This window comes from Emydura macquarii, unplaced genomic scaffold (genome assembly GCF_026122565.2).
Source record: "Emydura macquarii macquarii isolate MOO-44397 ecotype Brisbane River unplaced genomic scaffold, CSIRO-AGI_Emac_v2 contig_2676, whole genome shotgun sequence".
NCBI classification, from domain to species: Eukaryota; Metazoa; Chordata; order Testudines; family Chelidae; genus Emydura; species Emydura macquarii.
Window position 1 is genome coordinate 40743106 of NW_027132813.1, and position 21488 is coordinate 40764593.

General features: G+C 42.4%; 1 long non-coding RNA gene across 1 annotated transcript in view; it reads right to left on the reverse strand.

The window, feature by feature from the left end:
• The window catches only part of LOC137164067 (uncharacterized), a 160891-nt gene that overhangs the window by 119686 nt on the left and 19717 nt on the right, over positions 1-21488 (reverse strand). The gene's annotated exons all lie outside the window — the stretch shown is intronic.

A 21488-nucleotide genomic window follows, 5' to 3' on the forward strand; every position in this document is an offset into this window, starting at 1 on the left:
GTTCTGTGCTGACTAAGGGGTAGGCTATTCTCTTTACATCTTGGAACAGAGATGCCCACACTTCTAAAGGCTGCAGTTCAACCAATATTACTGGATTCCATTTCTGCTTACAGATTCATCTTCAAAATAAAACAATTGTTGAACATAAGTTCTCTTTGTTCCTTTAGAAGAAAACGATATATTATTTAGATCAATAATACAACGAATTGATATGAAACAATCAGGCACTAGGGGAATCCTTAATGCTGAATGCTAAACGCAAAGGAGCTCCAACTGCGGCCATACTGTGCACCAGAGACCACATGATTTTGTTTTCTCAACACATCACTTTTCCCCCCATTTCTTAGCTTCAAGGTGGGGGCTGCATTTCAATGATTAAACAATGCTGCATACAGTGGAACATTCGAAAACCTACAAAAACCCAACTGAATCAAATAAAACACCACAAAATGTGTTGTTGCTGTGATGGCATTTCCTTTATTGGAGGTCAAGAGTTGTAAAGAGTACTTAAATCATGTATATGAGGTAAAACTGGCGTGGCTGTGACTTAGTAAAACTGGTGTGGGCCAGGTGACATTTGATGATTTATAGACAATGGTGATCATAAGTTCACTGACTCTCGTTGTGATGGCTTATGATGTTGAAGATTTTGAGTCTACAGAGCACACGTTCCAGAGTGACTGTTTCACAAATGCTGCCAGTCCATGTTAGTGTCGCCCTTAAATGGTATCCTAGAATATTACATTTTGATGCTTTTTCGATAAGCAAGTCTCTTGTAGCATGAAGACATCGATTTCTTTTCACATAATAGTTTTGTGAGGTAACTGCATTTTTCAGGAGAGAGGCCTTCTATGCTGAGGTGGCATGTACATAGATATGAGCTTACTTTTCAATGTTTGCCCTGGAAGCAAAGGTGTTTAGACCAGTTAATGCAATTTATTAGAACTTTTGAACACCAGAGCAACATGCAAATTGAAATAGATTTATTGTATACTGGATAGCCATCTGAGTTGAAGTGAACTTTATAAGGTAAAACCACTGACACTACCAAGTGGGAGAAAAGGAATAGCATAAGTCAAGAGTTGAAAAATAATGAAGGCTTTAAGTTAATTGAATTACAGCAACATGTATTCTTTAATAAAAAAGAATCAAATTTTCCAGTAATTCTGATTCAGTTAAATTTTTACAGTATATAAATAACTCTAATTACACTCATATAGGTTTAGCTTTCCTGCATGCAGGCATTTAGAAAAATGTTAAATTAAATTATCTACATGCACTGGAAACTTAATACAAAAGATTATCTGAAAAGCCAGGAGCAGCAGGCCAACGTGAACAAATCTCTTATGTAATGTCTGACAAAGGCTAATGCGGGTACAGGAATAGAGCTCACATTTTCCTAGGAACCATTCTCTTTGCAGATGAAATGTTTAATTATGGATCTGAGTTCACATCCATTGGGAGGGGAAGAGAAGAGCTAGATGCAGATGCATCACTAGATTAATGGAAGATTCTACAAGAAATTTATCAATGTCAGCGTCACAGTAATTAATTATAACTCTCCATCTACTGATATAGCCATGTTTATCAGCTGGAATTCCCAAAGTGCTTGGTGGGGTTTTCTGCCTGTTCATCCACCTATTTGTGACTTCTCTCTCATAAACAGTTGTCTTTGAATTGTTCACATTGGTTAAAAAAATTCAGTACTTCCGACTGTCACAATTCTATTGTGAGACCTGTGATATTTGGTGGGTTTTTTAAACTCACAACTCCTTCAGTCATGTCATTACATGAAAATCTCAGCTTTCATTTTAAAAAATAAATCAGCTTCTAGTCCTTGTGGTTACAAAGAAAAGCTTGACTATATTGACCCTAAAAGTTCAAACACCAGAAGGCAAATAGAAAGAATCCAAACTTTATTATTTTTATATTCTTCAGATTTTTTAAACCAGACTCATGATTGTTGAAATCTTGTTGTTGGCAATGCTAGATACTAGTACTTGTAGACCAACTGCAACATAGAATTGTGTTTATTTCTCAATGTAATTTGAAAATACTAAACACAATACTGAAAGTGTGCGTGCATGAATATTAAACTATTGAGATTTATAGGTAACCATGCTATTTCTAACAAACCTTTGTATACGTAGTATATAAAACTGATTTGTTTTGAAATGTGAAGCGGTACAGATTAAAATAAATGGGAAATATTGGATCTCTCAGTAGATTAACAGGATACTGTTTTTTTTATCTGTAGGTCACTGGTATCTAGCCCCAAATGGTAGGGAACAAAAGTTTTTACTACCTGAGTGTTGTTCAGTGGTCTGTCATAAACAAAATAGTGGTCTCATCCTAGTTCCTAGTGGATAACTCTCAATATCACAAACCACCACCAGAACTGGCTCTGCAATGTTGGCAGAGCGGCTAAGGATTGGATGGACATGAAAATCAAAATACCTTCTCACCACCAGAAGTAGTCATTCTAGGACTGGTTGGAGGCACATTGGCAGGGCATGATGAGGAAGCCTCTATGCCGCTGTCCATATTCTACCTGCCCTGGGAATAAGCAGAGGACATCACTTTCTACTACTATCTTTCTAGCACCTTCGTCATGTACCACACTCACAGAAAAATTTTGTTTCGTTTGTTATATAAAAGCAGGCAATTGTTAAACAGACCTACACACCTCAAATGAACAGGAACCTATTAGAAGGGGAAGGAGTCAGGACAATGACACAGCTTATGAAAAACTCCACTTCATTCCAAATATACTGTAAATATTGGACCAATCCTACTCCCATTGGTAGCTTATCCATTGATTTCAATGGCTGCAGGTTGGAGCCAATAGGGAAAACCTTTTTAAAAATTGTTATTTCTTTTTACAAGCTTTCTTCATTGTTCTTTTACACACTAGTTTCTTTCTCACTTTTTCTTCAGTGCATCATTTTGCAAATAGCTTTATTATTATTTCCAAGTATCCAAAAAGGTGGTAATCCCCTCACAAAAGAAAAGAAAGACATGACACCTGACCCAGAGAGTACACAATCTAAATTCAGCCTGACATAAGGATAGTGGCTCAAACCCAAACAAAGAGGATATGTAAAGGGTGATGATAAGGTCACACACTTGGGGCTTGATTCAGAGGCCACTGGAGTCCACAGAAAGACTCCCATTGACTTTAATGGTTTTTGCATTATTCCCTTACTCAGTAAGGCCCCAATCCTATAGCTGACTCCATGCGAGCTGACCCTTGTATCCCACACAGAGCCCTGAGTGATGCAGCAGGCAGAGCTGTAGGAAAGAGATTGTAACTGAGCATGCTATGAGACCAACGTTACACGTCCAGGCTCTAGAAATTCTCCTGTAGCATCCTGGCCTCGTTTTGAATTCCTCGAGCCCCTGTCATGCCAGGTCCCTCCTGAAACCTAACCCTCTTTCTCCAGTTCCACTCATCACACTAGGTTAGAAGTCTTTATGAGACAGATTTCACTCTGAGGTGCAGGGCACACATCAGTTCTAATCCCAAATCTTCAGTGCATTTTATCTGGTCATTGTTTTCTTTGTATAATCTATCTGAATTTCATTATATATTTATCATGTACATGCAGGAGACCAGGGAATCACAGATCCAGGCCATTACAGAACACTATCATGTACAAGGCCTGGAGCAACAGCACAGGTGCAAACTAATCTACAGTTGTTTAGTTTGAAATGAAAGATTTTTGGCCAGGGAGGGCAAGTGTCTCCTGAGAATGGCACTTTCAAACAACGCATCATTTCCTAGCATTCATGTTCACTACTGTCAGCTATAAACAGAAGCCTGATTCCTTGAATGCAACATGAATCCACAACATTCTGGCCAGAGAGATGAGTATCAGTGATGGAGCCATCATGACATACAAGACAGAATTTTAAATGGCCATAGGCATCTCCATGACCTTCCCTGCCCTATATCAGAATGACTTTCCCATCAACAGTGCAGTGGTGTTGATACCGTTACAGGTTTTACAATTATAGTGATTGAGATGCAATGCTAAAGATCTACATAGCATCTGATATGTGATCTGTAATTGCTCCTTTAGGATCTGTTCCTCCTAATGCTTATCCATGTGAGTAACCCTATACGTGTGAGCAGGCTCACTGAGCTCAGTGGGACAACTCACAAGAGCAAAGGCAAGTACATACCTACATATCATGACAAATCAGGGTCCTTGTGACCTGAATGTCATGATGGATGTCTCAAACATAATAAGAAATATGGTTTTCCAAGTGGAAAAAATCTGAACTTACCTGGTCATTCAGGGCTCCTTTTAATTGTCAAACACATTTTTTATAGTACATTTAAACCGCTGGTGCACAAAATTAATTTAAAAAATGAAAAATCTTCTCATGAATGTCATGTCAGCAAAGTTCTCTCTCTCTCACAGACAAGATAGCAACACACTTGCATTTTTAGACGCCAGTGCTCAAAAGCTAAAGGCCCCTTAACAAAAATAGTAAAAATGTAATTTACGATCAATAAGAAGTGTGTGTAAGGCAGGAAAGAAGAAGTAAAACAAAAGCTAAAACACTACCAGGCATTGAAAAGCACCTCTGGTCCAGATTCTGCCACTCTTACTCACATTTAATAGCACCTTTACCTGCAAGTAGTCCTACTGAAATCAACGGGAATAAGGGGGCCAGGATGTGGACCAGGAGCAGGCTCCTGGAGGTCTACAAAGGTGGATAAATACGACTGTATACATTTTTTAGATAGGGGAGGTGAGGCATAAGGTGTTGACATAACCTCTAGTGATCCCAGGGCAAATTAGTGGAACAGTTAGGCACAGATCACCAGGGAGTTTGACTTTGTTCTGGCTTACATTGCTGAAAAACCAGTGCAACTGCACTGATTTCAGCAGAGCTAACTCCTGATTTACATTGGAGACAGATCAGAATCAGCCCCCAGGTCTCCTGACTCCACCTGGCCCTCACGCAAGTGTGCACAGTAGGCGGAGAGAGCATAAGGAGCCCTGTGCGTGGCTCACATGAGGATAGGTTAAATGGCAGCACTTCCCAAGAGATGCACAACACCTCCAAGAAAGTGGGGTGGGCAGGGCCATAGCAGCACAGCCAGCTGGCTGGGACAGGGAAAGGAAGCGGCACCCCAACCCCACCCAGAAATGTAGAAGCAGGTGAACAATCCGTGCCCAGGAGCTCCAGGAGACATGCCTGCCTCCAAGAAACAGAATCCCTCTGGGGCCGTGCTGCTTTGATGCCAGGCTGGGCCCATGTTCCACTATCCAGCCCTGCATGATTCGTACATTTTCAAACACTCCCCTGCAACAACAGTGAGCAAAAACCAAGGGTCGGGATTTTAATATGACTGGACTTTGAATGAAAGAACGTGACTGAGCGAAAAAGCAATCACAGCAAAAAGAAATACAACCAAGTTTGCCTGCCAACCCACTTTTGTAAATAAGCAAAGAGCACCAGGGAATGACATCACAAGCCAAATCCCCTGCTTAGCAGAGCTGCCAATATTTATGGATTCTGCTGTTTCCTCTTATAATCCTCTCCTACCTGAGGGTTGATGTAGGGTTATTAGGAATGACCACAAGTGCAATTGCAGCAGCAGACCAAGCCTTCCCTTAATTAATAAGGCAGTAATTTAGCACCGTATGTCCCTCAGCTTCAGTGATTAATTTGTATATTATTGTATGGTGAGGTCAACTCCAGGCAAGTATTAGATTATTTATAACTTCAAAAAGTTATTTTGCAGGCTCATTTGCCAGACTTCCATGTGAGGCAGCATTTGATAGAAATATGGAAAATGGCCTGAACTTTAAATGACAAACAGATGAGAAGGTCTGATGAAAATCAAACACTTTTGAAGCCCATGTGTTTTCAGAGGGAATATAAATGGGATTTTTAATTGATGTTGACTTTAGCTCATGGTAAACATTTTGGGTGATCTCAATTAGCGGGGTTACAAGAAACAGTAAAGAAAAGAATTTGATTATGGCTAGCACTAAAGAAAACCTGGCTGAAGTGTCTATAAGCTTCCTAACTTTGGAAATAATCCCTTCATTCATGAAACGACCTGCACTCAACATTTTGTTACAAACAGACTATACAAAACCTGCATATTAGCACCAATGATGCTGAGAACAGCAATTATTTTTCCATTTTGCATTTTGACCCATTAGATCCATTCAGGAACGTGGCTATACGTGGTTAGGGCTCTAGCCAGGGATTCTAAAGACATTGGTTCAATTCCCAGCTCTACCACAGACTTCCTGGGTGACTGTAAGCAAGTCACTTCATCTCTCTCTGCCTCCATTCCCAGTCTGTAAACTGGGGATAATAGTAATTCCCTGCCTCATGGGGTGTTGTGAGGTTATATACATTAAAGATTTGAGGTGCTCAGATACTATGGTAATGGAGGCATATAAGTACCTAAGACAGTTATTCATATTTACTATCTGATACTTTCGCAGCAATCTGCCTCTACTGGAATCCCAATGGTTCCTAGGTCCTATCTACAGTGGTGATCCACCCATGTCAGGAAACTATTTTTAAACCTGGGCTTAAAAATAGTTTCTACCAACAGGAATAAAATACAGTTTTCCTGCTGAGTATGGATAGACAAAGTTGTTTTAAAGCAATGTTAGAAAACCTTTTGTGCAGACAGTTTCTAAATAAAAACCATTTTACTAATTTAACAGCTTGTATACATATGCCCTACCAACAAGGAATTTTTACCTGTGCTTGGAAACTCTTTCACAACACAGATTTTAACATGTTTTTCTGACACTGCATTAAAAAGTATTTTTCTTGGTTCACACTGGCCAGGCAAACTGAGACAGACTGACAAACAAGGCTTTACATTATTCACAGCCATCAAAGGCAACGAACTGGAAGGACGTGTCTAATGGGGTCCTGGGTCTAGGGCTATTCAATATTTTCATTAAATGACTTGGGTAACAGAGTGGAGAGTATGCTTATAAAATTTGCAAATGACACTAATCTGGAAGGGCAGGGTGTTGCAAGCACTGGGAAGGACCGGGTTAGAATTCAAAAGAACGTTGATAAATTGGAGAATTGGATTGAAATAAACAAGATGAAATTTTTAAAAGACAAGCGCAAATTACTACACTTAGAAAGGAAAAAGCAAATGCAAATTTGGGAATAACTGTGTAGGTGGTAGTATTGCAGAAAAGGATTTGAGGATTATAGTGGATCACAAATTGAATTTGAGCCAACGATGAGATACAACTGCAAAAAAGGCTAATATTCTAGAGTGTATTAACAGGAGTGTCATATGTAAGATACCAGAGGTAATTGTTCTACTATAATCGATACTGGTGAGGCCCCGGCAAGAGTACTGTGTCCTGTTTTGGGTGCCACTCCTTAGGAAAATTATGGACAAATTGGAGAGAGACCAGAGGAGAGCAACAACGATAAAAGGTTTAAAAAAACTGGACCTATTAGTCTATGAGGCAAGATTAAAAAACTGGACATGTTTAGTCTTGAGAAAAGAAGACTGAGGAGGTACATGGTAAGAGTCTTCAAATATGTTAAGGGCTGTTATAAAAAGGACTGTGACCAGTTGTTCTCTATGTCCCTGAAGGCAGGACAAGTAGTAATGGTCTTAATCTTCAGCAAGGGAAATGTAAGTTAGATATTAGGAAGAACTTTCTAACTATAAAGAGAGTTAAGAACTGGAATAGATTACTGAGGGAGGCTGTGGAATGCCTGTCTTTGAAAGATTTTAAGAACAGGTTAGACCAGCACTATCAAGGATGGTCTTGGTCCTGCCCTAGCATGAGGAAGAAGGACTAGATGATCTGCAGAGCTCCCTTCCAGCCCTATATTGCTATGATTCTATAAGACCCCATCCAGACCCCCCAATAGAATGGAATATAGTTGGGAACCCATGCAGCTACCTCCCCAAGTTACCCTCACCTCCACTTATAGCCCCAAGTGTTCCATAACAGCCTGCAAGCCACCCCCACTGCAGACTATGGCAAACATACACCCCTCACTCATTTCTGAGGTTCTGCACCCACTGCTGACTCTTCCTATCTGGATCATAAAGCAAAGGGCAAATTTGCAAGCAAGAAGAGGAGAAGGGCAATTATTAGATTTAGACCCTGCCAGTAGGACAAGATCACAGAGAGGAGCAGAGGTGGCGATCCACCAGGTGATCTACATGAATACATCTGCTCCCAGGACCTCGAAAGATTTGGTTAAATAAATCATGTAGTTCTAACACTGCTATACTCTCCCCAGTCTGTCATTCATGTACTGTAGCTGTGTTCAGGTCCAAGAAAACCTAGGGTGTGTACACAGTTAATCAGGTAACTCAAACAGTTGAGTATTACTTCCAAAATAATCTCCTTCCTCATTCAATATACAATCCAAAAGAAGTGTGGTCAATACGCATTTAATCATACTTTTCCCCTGACCCTCTCCTCCTAATGGAATAGATATTATATTTTACCACCCAGAGAAAGTTGTTGCTCAAAAAACTGAGGAAAAATCATGGAACAATGGAATTGTTCCTCTAAACCAAAGCCTCACCTGGGAATATAAATTCTAGGCTTGTTATTCATGTAATTAATGTTTCAATAGAGTGGATCATTTTTTGTCTGCAATTTGAACAGTAAAAGATAGTATATCAAAACGCTAAAGCATGACACTTTGAAGTTATTTTTCTCATTAGCTTGTATGCTTCAGGATACAGTTAGATCCCCTAGAGAGCTGTCATTTTTTGTACGATAACCTAAGATGTATAAGTATCAGTTTTGAAAATACATATGGCTGAGAACAAAGAGAAACAGATTGATCAAATGGAGGGGCAATGTACGGGAGTTGTTAATACAAAATAATTATGAGCAGTGGCCAGTTTCCACAAATCAACATCTAAATGTGGTCGCCATATTGTCAATTAGACCCAGTCATTTTCAGTTGTAATGGGAAGTGGAATACAATATTTACATCTGATGTATGAACACAGCTGTAAAGAATCAATGCCATCTGGCCAGGAAGGATTTTTGTCTTTTAGGCAGCAGAACTGGGTCATTCAGACAACAAGAACAGTTTAGACAATATGGGAGCCTCAGACTTTCCACCCCATCGTTAGCAAAGTAATTTTTAACAGGAGATGCACAAAATTTTAGGGGTGCTTTACCAATAACTCCAAACATGAGGAATAAACTTTGGTTAAAGTCCAGAGATTGGGATGGAAATTTGTGTTCCTTCAATGAAGGTTTATACTTCCACATGTATTACATTGTCCAAATTCAGAGCTGCGTAAGTGGGCCCAAAGCCAGGTCTGGATTTGGCCCTGTATTTTCTCATTATGCCTGTCACAAGATATCAGAAACAATCACACCACATAATGCTCTGCATGCTAATAAAATAAATAAACCAATGATTGATGAAGAATTTTATCCCAAAATATAAGCCATTTTACATTGTATTTCAGGAGCACTGTAGCATTAATTGTTTCCATACTAACTTAGCTTTGTTTGCCAGGAATTAACACCACCTCTATTTATTAGAGCTAAGTGCCTGTGCCAAAACTTCTTAAAAAAAACCTCATCATCTTCCCGTTTCCCTCCCAGAGATAGTCTGAACCTCTGCTTAGGAAGGGAAAGTAAAGAAACTGTGAATGTTTTTACATATACTGCCTCCCGTGCCTTTCCACTGGCAAGCAGCTTTGTGTTTTCCCTGCTGCAAGTGCTAACGAACTCCTGAAAAGCTGGGAGCGGGTTTGAGTTTCTAACGATGTGTAAATCTAGGGGATGAAGGAATTGTGTCATCATGTGAGAGATTTTTCCACGCTGGTAAAGGAGCACTCAGGGCTCTGTTTGTCCAACTTTGCCTGCAACACTGCCCTGGAAGCTCCCTGCAAAAATGCAGCTAGAGCTTGGCTCTCACACAAGCAGGTCTTCAGGGAAAAAACCACACACAAAAATAGCAGTGGGTAAAGGCTGATTGGCTGAATTTAAAGGAGAAGCTCTTAATATTTTAGGACTTACTCATAGAGAAACAGATCCTCAGCTGGCGCAAACTGGCATAGCTCTGCTGATGTGAATAAAGCAAGGCCATTTACACCAGCTGAGGAACTGGCTCATAATAGTTTTCTTTTTTTCTCCTTTTAACTATAGTGCAAGGATTTATATATTTAATGTTGCCTATTTGTGCTGTGCTCTGCACCCACCCCTATGGGGTTTCATGTATTCGCATGAAAATACAAGATTTAAAAACACACATCATCATCTGCTGCTATAAAATCAACACAGATCCTGTGACTTTACTCCCATTTTTACATCAGCTTAGGATCCGGCTCACAAATATTTGTACTCCTGAAAAGAGAAGAAAACCAAGCTTGATTGTGTGATCTGTCTGTTGCTGATGGCTCCAGTCCTACAAAGTGCTGCACACCCACATCACGTGCTGAAGTCAACAGCACAGAGGGTGTTCCGCCCTATGCCAGGCTATGCCTTCCATGCCAGCTTTGTTAGTCTCTCTTAGTGGATATCACTTTGCTCGCACATGAGTGACTGACTTTTTTTGTTGCTTGTTTTTGGTATAAGTCGAATGCAATATAACCTAGAAAACAGCCAATTGGCCTTTTTTGGTATAAGTCGAATGCAATATAACCTAGAAAACAGCCAATTGGCCTTTTTTGGTATAAGTCGAATGCAATATAACCTAGAAAACAGCCAATTGGCCTTTTTTGGTATAAGTCGAATGCAATATAACCTAGAAAACAGCCAATTGGCCTTTTTTGGTTGTTCTTGTTGCTAGTAACCAGAGTACACCTTCCTCCCTTGTCGCCAAGGATCTCAAAACACTTCACGAGCATTGAGGAACGGAGCTTTAGAACACCCTTGTGGGAAGATAATCCTTATATATTCCATTTACACCATGGATAAGCTAAGATACAGAGATCCAGAGGGGTAGCCGTGTTAGTCTGTATACAGCAAAAACAACGAGAGTTCTCTAGCACTTCAAAGACTAACACATTTAATTTCAGCAGGCATAAGCTTTCGTGAGCTTCAGCCCACTTCCTCAGATGCAGTTGGTAGAAATAATACAGCAAATAGGAAACATATATAGAAGGCAACATATGCATAGGTACAGAGAGGTACACAGCCACTGCCTTACCTTAATTTTACACCATAGACTCATTGGTGTTACACCAGCATAAATCAAGAGTAATGCTGGTGTGTCGGGCCATTTGTCTTTAGGAGAGCTGGGGGTGAGGGGATAGAAGCCTTTCTGACTCCATTGTTCCTATCTAACCTGCAGACACACTTTTTCCTTGCTAGCTTCCCAATATTCACACGCTACAATGCCTTGGGTTCTGCTTAACCATGCTAGGTCCTGCTCTGCATTTATTCCACTGTATGCCCAGATTCTGATACCCTTACTCACATTTGGTTGAATCTTATATGTGAATAGTCCCGTGGACTTCCGTGGTCCTTCACATGGAAGAAGGTCCTATTCAGCATGAATGAATGAATCACAATTTGGCCCAGAGTATGCATCTGGCTGTTGCACCTATTTTTAGCTACACCTAACAAATCTTGATCTACTGATATCAGAATTAAAAAAAAAAAAATTAAACGGACTATTTTCCTTTTAAAAAAAATTGTCCTCCTGGGTCTCAGAGATAATAATTGCTGCTCTGCTCAGCTACTGCTGTCATTATATTGCTCAATAAAATGGATCATTTTTAACTCTCAGGAGAACTGGGAGCTCCCTGACTTCCTCATGTGAAAGTTGGAATGTGTCAACTTTGTTTAGCAAATCTAATATGGAATGTCTTTGCTCTCTGCATTGTTTATGGATCAGCACTGAGCAAACCGCAGGATGCACAGCATGCCCTGAACAGCTAAACTTTTTAAAAAATGAAATGTATAGGAAGTTCCTTGGGAAATGGAGACCTAAAATTGAAGATTTTTTCCCGGAATGTGTAAAACGATTCCAGCCAAACCCCGCCCAGGCTATTTCTATACTTCATGCTACAGTAACTGTGTTTTGCCCTTGAAACACCAGGGCCAGGTCCTCAACTGGCGTAAAGCAGCGAACTGTAGTTCTGTGAAGTCATCTGGAATCACTGATGGATTGTGCTCATTATGTCTGAGCCGCCATGACACTATGTAATGCCTCACCCTAGCCTGTTGCTGATCAGAATGAGCACCAGTTCACCCCTTTGTCCATGCAGCATTTATCTTTCGTGGCAGGTCTACTTAAAGTATCACATGCGGGGCAGCCTCTCTCAAGGCCCAAACCTGAGAAGTAACAAACCTGGCTGAACTCCTGTGGCCTATAATGAGAGCTGAGGGACATTCAGTGCCTTTTAGGAAGGATGGGACCCAGATTCAGCACCAGCGGATCCAACAGCTCTACCTAAAGTGCAGCGGGGAATGTCAGAAGTAGAACTTCGAATTTCCTACCATTTTTCAGTCTAAAGCCTTAACATTATCTAGTTAGCTAGCCACAGGGGAAAGAGGGGACATGTTGCTCCCTTGGCCAGAGAGGACACCTGTACCCAAGTGGGCTAAATTGGATGCTAGTGCATCAAAGAACATACGACAGCCACAAGATTTTAGTCTCTTTTCTTCAGCACTTGAGTTGTATTTTTCCCCAAATAACACAGCTTACCTTTTCATATCCTTTCCTCTGTCCCAGGCCTTCCTGCAGGAGCCTATCTATCCTGCCAGTCTGATTCACCATGGCCTCTCCCCGGGGGTTAAGGCAAGTTGCGATACTCCCTTCTGGCGGAGCTTTCCTCCAGCAGACTGGCTTCCAGCCTTTGTAGCCTGCTCCTGGCAGGGCTACATGCCCAGCCCATCTGCCTGGGTGCTAAGGAGGGAGCCGATCTGCTCCATGCCTGTCTCTAGATCACTTCCTGAACTTCAGGCTGTCATTTATATTCCAGTAGGGCTGACTCTGAGTCACAATCTTCTACTGTGTCACCCTGGGACTTATTTCCTTCACCTGGGAAGGTGGATTGAGCCTGGCACAGGGAGCAGCTGAGCCCCGACCACCTTACAGAGTCAGATCACCCTGGGACACCATGTTTAGAGATGCTCCCCACGTATATGCAATTCTCTCCAGGTTGACATCATGCCATTGTAGTTCCTGTATTAATCTAATTGATTTTGTAATGTGTGTAACAGCAGAGAGAGGCTGTGAGGGACACATTTTACAAACAGTCCAGATCATCCATTCCCTTCTGCAGAAAACCCTAAGTGAGTAGAGTTTGAGGAAGCCAGGAAGAAACCTGTAGATTCTCCTCCTGGAGTCTCCTCCATATTCCTCCACTTCAGAGCCCCTGAAGTCTGCACCAATCTCGGGCAAGCCACTGGAGGACACAGCAGTCTCTGCAGAGGTCCCGTGCCTTCATGCTGCCTCTCCTGGTGCTCTCACTAGCCACTCTTGCCACTACAGCCCTGGAGGCTTCCACTTCCCAGGAGTTAATACAGTCTTCGGCTGATTAACTGAGCTATCCTGAGCAGATTGCCCACAGGCTCGGAACAGAAAATGTGTATCCCCCGGTGTACCCATCCCATCTCCTCTCCACATCGGGACCCTGGACCACACAGAGAGCCCTCCCAAGATCTGGGCAAAAGGGATGGTGGCACAATGCCATGAGGTTGGCAGACCCCCAATGGGACATACTCCACGTGCAGAATCACAGGATACAATCTAGACTCCTATTAATAAAATACACACAAGGTTGAAATGGAAATGCAGGCCACTGAACTTAGCTTTCCTAACATCCACAATACATATTAAAAATGGTGTGCAACACCTGAATGCAATTCTTCAGATTGCCAATGATATAAGCATAGCATTTTCATGCCACTGGTAATCTGATCCTGCCCAGCTGGGCTGGCTGCCTGACAGGAAAGTCATTCCATCTTACTGTATAGCTATGCTACATCTGTAAAGACAAAGAACGCTGCTATAAAGGGGTTCCCAACCACAGCAGGGTGGGGGGGGAAGATGACCAGATCTGCTGCACTCATGCTGAATGTGAACACAAAAAATCCATCAACAAGATGAAGAGGCTCTCAGACAGGGAATCTTGCTCACTAATATCACAGGGCCTAGAATTCTACCTGACTAAATTGATGCCGAGCAACAGAGAGTTCAAACATATTGAACTCAAGCCAATACACAGCAGCACAAATTGAGAGATGAGCTGGACCTTGCATGTAATGAAATTGCATCTTCAGATTAGCAGAGCCAAAAATAGGCCGGATTCACATTGCTCTTTACAACAGTATTTTACCCATCTGCTATGGGGAAAGGGTCTCACTGACAGACCCAGCAGCAAAGCACAATTTAACTAAGTCCTGAGAAGGGGGGGGAGGAGGGGAAGCCCTTCTTTCACTTAACTCTTCTATGTTGCCTGAAAATGTAAATATCGTTCATTTATTTCTGGCGCACTTCTGCAATGCTGAACGTATATAGGACATACAAAATATGTGCAATGATGAGGCACGTAAGGGGAAATTTTTAAAAAGCACCTAAATGACTAAGGATATGACTACACTGCACCTGAACTGAGTCTCTCAGCCCAGGTCCAGACAATGTCTACCCAGCTAGCATGCTAAAAATAGCTGGGTAGACATTGTGGCTCAGGCTGGTTGCCATCTTTCTAAATGATGGTAACCGGACCACCTCTTCCCCCAAGTCCCCGCCCCTGCCCCGCCCCTTACCTTGAGGCCCCACCCCCATTGCTTGCTCTTTCCCCTCCCACCATCACTTGCTGCATGTCTCAAGGGGCCTGGTGCAGGTTAATGACCAGCACCTCCTCCATCCCTGTGGTAACCAGACTTTTGGTGCAGGTGTCATTTAGGGTAGCCAGGAACCAGACACCTGGCAACATTAAATGGCACTCAGACACCGAAGCCAAAAACTGGACTGTCCAGATAAAATCCAGACAGGTAGCAACCCTACAATCCCCTTCTCTTCCCCCTGCCCCACCCCCTTAAACCCTTCCTCTCCCCGTCCCATCTCCTTTCATCTCCTCACTGTCCCCTGCCCCCATCCCCCTCCCCATGCCCCATTTCCCCATCACCTATCCCATCCCCCTTCCTTCTCCACTGCCTCTTCCACCGACCCCACACCCTTGCCCTGCCTCCCCACAGGCACTCACCATGGTACAGAAACAGGACCCAGCACACAAAGACGGACACAACCCGGGCACAGACCAGGAGACAGCCTCAGACCAGAGTTGCCAGCCTCATCTGGGAAGAGGGGCCAAGCGAGCCCCTCGGCACAGTGTGGGAAGGACAGAGCCTTCCTCCCCCCATCCCACAGGTTGCGCAGAGCAAGCCCTGCTTGGCGTTTGCAGAAATGGGGGGGAGGGGAGAACCAGTGGGGGGCAAACCCCTCCCCATACTATGCCCATGGCTGGTGTGGGTTGATGATCTGGCACCTCCCCCTGCCCATAGTAATCAAAATTTTAGTTGCTGACCAGACACCCCAGATTCCCTTTTCGACTGGACTTCCAGTTCGAAAACCAGACACCTGGCAACCCGAGCTGGAACTCAGGCTCTCAAGCCAGCTGCAATGTCACAGCAACGTTTACACAGCTATTTTTAGCGAGCCCGCACAAGCCCAGCTAACACAAGTCTGGGGACTCAGGGGGGAGAGGCTCGCTCCCAGCTGCGGTGTAGAATTACCCTTATGAGCCTAAATCTCATTTTGAAAAATGGCTTCTGCACTCATGAGATAAAATCTCAGTGAAAGTCAAAGGGACTTAGGTACCTGAGTGCCTGGGCCACTTCTGAGAACTGAACTTTGACTCGCAAGTCACTCAGGCACTTCTGAAATATTTACCTTTAGTCACAAAGATCTGATGTTTTCTTAAATTCAAAAAAGTGACATTTTTATTTTATGTCATTGATTTTACACTGTGAGCTGGTAACTCGAGTTCCAGGCAACAGCCTGTATCATAACCTTCTGGCAATGCACCTTGGCTACAGGGAGAGATGAGTGACTGGAGATTTTATAAAACGGAAATACTCCATTTTCTAGGCTCTGAGCCTGCATTCCCTGCGCATCCAAGATTCTCACAGAGTACAGAAAATGAAAACAAGTCAATGGGTGAAAGATTATATTAGCAGTGACTTTCGGGATCCTAATGAGCTGGAGTTCAAGGAAGTTAGTGAGAGCACCAGGGGTGTAAAAAATGCAGGATCCGGCCCCCAGAGGGCACAGAGAGGCTGCAGTCCACTCACTGCAGTTTCCTGTGTTAGTGGTTTATACAGCAGAGTTGAGGTTAGTTCAGAAGACAGTTCCTTATTCCCTCCTCCGTCTGCTCCTCTCCCTAACCAGATGTGACAACCTTACAATATTATTATCCTGTCAGCACCACGGAGAAATGCAAATAAAATTCAGGAGGAAACGAGAGCCAAAAGAAAACATAGCGAAAGCCCCACTTTTCTGATATCACTAGGCCATCTCAGGGAACCAGAAACCTTTAGAGCTAAGCTGTGGTTTCATCCAAGATGTTTGCGGCTGAACAAACAACAACATTAGCACTAACTTTCTGAGGTCCTCTTCTCCAGCTGTAGGCTAGGTATAATTCCCACTGAAATCAACAGGAGTTCATCAAATCCCGTGCATGGGAAATTAGGTCTCTGGGGCCCATGAGAGTTACCCATGTCCTGTGGCACAAGAATCAGCCCTCAGTAATTTTAACGTGCCACTGTTCTTTGGCATGTTTACTGCCTTATGGAAGGGAATAGCAGACTTGAAGTTTCCTTATATAAACCACTCCCACAAGAGAAGAACTGATTCAGCTTTCATCCAGACTTAGGAAGCAAAAATGAAAGCTGTGAAGCTCTTGTTTTAACATACTGTTCATAAGAGATGACGCTCACATTGTTATGATTGTGAGTCTCATGAAGTCCAGTAACAGGATACACCTTCATTCTCTACAGCCTTTGGAAATACACAATTAGTGAGAGCAGAGGCATTTGTTTCTATCATCTATATGTACTACATGAACTGGCCAAAGCTGTGATAGGGACATCAATTATTCTTTTATTTTAGTGCAATGAGTCACTCAGAAGCAACCAGCAGTTTTGCTCCTGTTGATAAAAAAAATGAAAAAACAAAAGAAAATAAAAACATGCACAGTGTCAGGAAACGCCCCTCGTGGATTAATTAATCACTTGTGGATCTCTCTCTTTTTTCAAACACAGGGGAGGTCAGCAGGAATACTTGCCTAGTAAGGATTTGATCCCAAGAGATTCCATTCTAAAAATAAGAAAACCAGAGATTTAAAAGTATCCATAGCTGATCTTCCTCCGCCCCTTCCTCAAAATCCCTTGCTATGCTGTCTTAAATTGAAGCCAATGGGGGCTTTTCCATTGATTCCACTGGGATCTGGCCCCATCAATCTAGAAAGCAAGGAGAGACCCTTCAAAGATTTCATCAAACAAGTTACTAAATCCAGATTGAACCACAAATCCATTGTGAGGTCCCAGGAAGACTGACATTTTCCAGACTGGCAACCACATGGGTAGACTTAGAAGGATGTATACATGTCCTACCATGGGGTCTTCACTACTGCAGCACTATGTTCCCATGCTATAACAACCTCTCCCTCATACAGATGGATAGCTATTAGGGATGATAAGGAAGTAAACGAATTTTGTGTTCATGTTAATTCCAGCTCTCTAGCATTGAATTACAGACACCGTGAGTATGGAGCTGTGTTATCACTTAGCATGGATGTGACCTACTTGTTTGGAACCTCCTGCAAATATGCCTTCAAGAAACAGGGCTTGCTACTGTAATATATAACCAAATCCTGCAGTGCTTACACACAGTCCTTACTTAGGCAAAAGTCCCACCGACTTCAGTGGCAATACTCATGAGACTCAGGTCAGCAGGATTTAGATCTTGTTAGTCACAAATATCAAAGGGAGTTTTTCCAGAGTAAGAACAACAGGATTTATCCATTAATAAAGAAAGCAATTTGAAAATCACAAGCTGGGGTTAGCAAAGGGATTTACAACAACTTGTTTCTCTTATTCTACTGTATCGTATTGTTAAGACTTGTTCCAAGTCTCAGGAAGAGCCACAAATCAGTTCCTCAGCAGCTGGCCAACACCTCAGCTGGGTGTCAACAAGATCAAATGGGCCACCACCTGGTTAAGTGGCCATTCTTTGTCAGGAAAGAGGATGTGGATGAAAAATCTACATCTTATTGAAGGAACAGCTGGGACCTCCCATCCACACAGACTGTCTCCTGAACCTTGGCAGGAGATGACTCACAAAGAAGGGAAGGAACTATGAGAAAGGAGAGGAGATGTCTCAAGTTCTCTCTCCCTTTCTTGCTACCCACGCATCAACAACACCTGAAGAACAAAGGAAGCAGCACTGGACTGGGGGAGAGATTCTGACTGAAAGGAGTTCAGCCAGTAAGACTAATCAGACGTGATGAAAGAGACCTTTGCTTTGAATTCACTTAGGTTTGTTAAGTTAGGCATTAGCTAGTTTTATTTTTATTTTCTTGTAACCAATTTTGACTTTTATGCCTTATTACTTGTAATCACTTAAAATCTATCTTTCTGTAGTTAATAAACTTGTTTTACTATTTTATCTAAACTAGTGTGTTTGGATTGAAGTGTTTGGGAAACTTCTTTTGAGATAATAAGATTGGTGCATATCATTTCCTATTAATGAATGAAGGACCTTATATGAGCGTATTGTCCAGGAGGGGGCTGGGCAGAACAAGACATACATTTCTGGGGGAAAGTCTAGACCTGAGAATTTGCTGATATTGCTTGACTGTGTAATTCATGAGTGGTTGCCCATTGTACTCACACAGTATAACTGGGAGTAACGTGTGAGTAGACCAGGAGTGGCATCTCTCATAGCAAAGCAGTGTAAAGGGCACCCCTGGATTGGAGAACTGAGGGGACACAGCTGTTCATGGGTCCAGAGTGTACCCTGGGTAATGTCACAGAGGGACACAAGGAGGTGAGACAGGTTCCTTTTGTAGGTTCCAGTCACAATGGCCCTCGATGTTTGCCCCTTACCTATGAACTGGTTTCCGCTTCTGTTCTAAGTTTTCACAAGCATTTGAGTAAGGAAGGGGGACCAGAGCATTCATCATTCCACAGATATTCAATGTTGTTTTGTAAATGGCTACAATGAGCCAAATGCAAGGATTTACCCAACTTGCTTTGCATTAAAAAAATTCAATAGTTTAAAATACCATTTGGAGCATGGGTAGGGAAAGACCTGCACCTATTAGGAGTTGGTAAAAATTAACATTAATGAGTCCATTGTCAGAGAAACAAGCTCATTAACATGTCCAATGAACAAGTTCTTGCTGGCAAGAGGAATCCTTCAGAGCGTCTCTTCTGCAGACCTCCCTGCTTTAATAAACACATTTATTTTTACTGCTGTGAATTCAGTAACATGCTGGCTTGCTGAAAAGTCTCCGGCTGTCTTACATATCCCAAGAACATTTTTGTTTTGATTTCAAACCATTTTTCATCACCTCAATGGTGTTGGAATACCAACTTTAAAAAAAAAAGGCCCAAGAGACATCTGACGGGGCTTTGTGTCTCATGCACTTAAGGAAGGAACCAATGTTAAATTCTGACATCCACTTAGGGATTTCTGATCTTTCAAAAATGAATTCCACTTGCCCCATGGAGTTTTCAGTAAGTTGGCAGCATTGGGAAATGTTGTTTGTTCTATAAAAGGCTGTCTTGGCCTCAATTTTGAGTTAATATAGTGCTGAGGAATCCAGTTCCATGGCAATGAAATGCAAATAGCACTTTAAAAATAAGAAACTCAACAATGCTAAGACGACATGTATAGTAGGATGGTCAATGCTTTCAAGGTTCAGTTAAAGAGCCACAATATTTTTTCCCTAGAAAATGGTAATTGTTCTCCAAGTTCTATCCTTTTAAAATAAAACCTTTTGCATATTTTGGGAGTACAGTCTAAATAGAGTATTGAATTTTGCTGTTGTAATATAATGGCTTAGTGAGTGTGATCAGCATTGCTCTCTGGTGGCCGGTAATAGTCAGCTATCACTTGCTGCTAACTGAGTTCTGCCTTCATTCTAGTGGCAAGGTTTTGATCCCTGCTGATGACCTATGGTGTCTCAGTGCATGCAGATATAGGTATACTGGACTACAGTAACCACCATCAGCTTGACCATGCTCTCATTAATTTCAATTAGGCTTCAGAATAAGATGTCATTATATCCTACTGCCAAGCAGGTCACCTAATCAACCCAACAGCTACCTTTTTTTAACATGGAAAGTCTTAGGAGAGAGAGAAAGATGGAGCCGCTGCTGAGACAGCGAATTAAAAGGTTATAATTGTATGCCACACCATGAAAGCATAGCAGAGATGAGGAAAGGAATTGTGCTTTAGTAGCAGCAGGGCACTCACATAACCCATTCAAGACCTCTACTGCCAGTTGTTAAGGAGAGTAACAGAGGCAGCTCAGCATACCTACCGCACTGGGTTCTGCCCATGTGGATCTGTGGTGTGTGTACACTGTCTGGCCCTGACTCCATTTGTGAGCAGCATGCTCAAACTGACCTCATCTGCAGAGGTCACTTTTGGAACATTTCAGCTGGGAGACGGAGTCTCACTTTATAGGGTCTCCAGTGAGATGATCTGCTGCACACTGGAAACAGCACTTTTGCAGTGCTATGCCTGGGACTTTCAATGGAATCAGAGGGAATTCAGTGCCCACAGTCTCCATGGGAATTCAACTGGGAGTTGGGCACCTACCTGCCCTATGTCCCTTTGAAAATTGCAGCCTTAACCAATGTGATACCCTCAGGATGGGCCCCACGTACTGAGGACATGGGCAAGGTGATATTACAGCACATTCAGTTTTCAGGAGAGGTGGGTATTCTTGCAATTAGCTGAGTGCCTCTCCACATGAGGGTACATACCTAGATGCAGGTGGATGGGAATTTGGCCACCCATCCCACTACATATCAAAGACCTGATTCTCCCACCGCAAGATACCAGTAACTCACCCTGAATTCAATGGGAGCTACTCATATTCTGAGGCAGAAGAATATGCCTCCAAGGAGCTCAGGATCACCAGGTCTTAGCTTTCTTTCTTGCTCATACCACTTTTTAGGAGAGGGGAAGCATATTGACTATGGTAAAAGGAAGGAGACTGTATCCTATAGGAAAGGGCAAGTTTATAATAGACCAAAATGCAATTGGGAGCCAGATATAAAGGAGGAAATAATAGTGAGCATGTGTATAGGATGTTATGTCTTCAGAATGCTCTACAAACCTTAACTGCTACTCACCAGATCCTTGCAACACTTGCCAATTGTAACCACACAGTGGTGTCTGAGAAACCAAAGTATTTCCACATAATGGAAGTAGGAAATAGCTGTGGTGGTAACTGTTGACTTTGCTAATGATGACCATTGTGAATCTGATGATCCCTGCTTTAGCAGGTG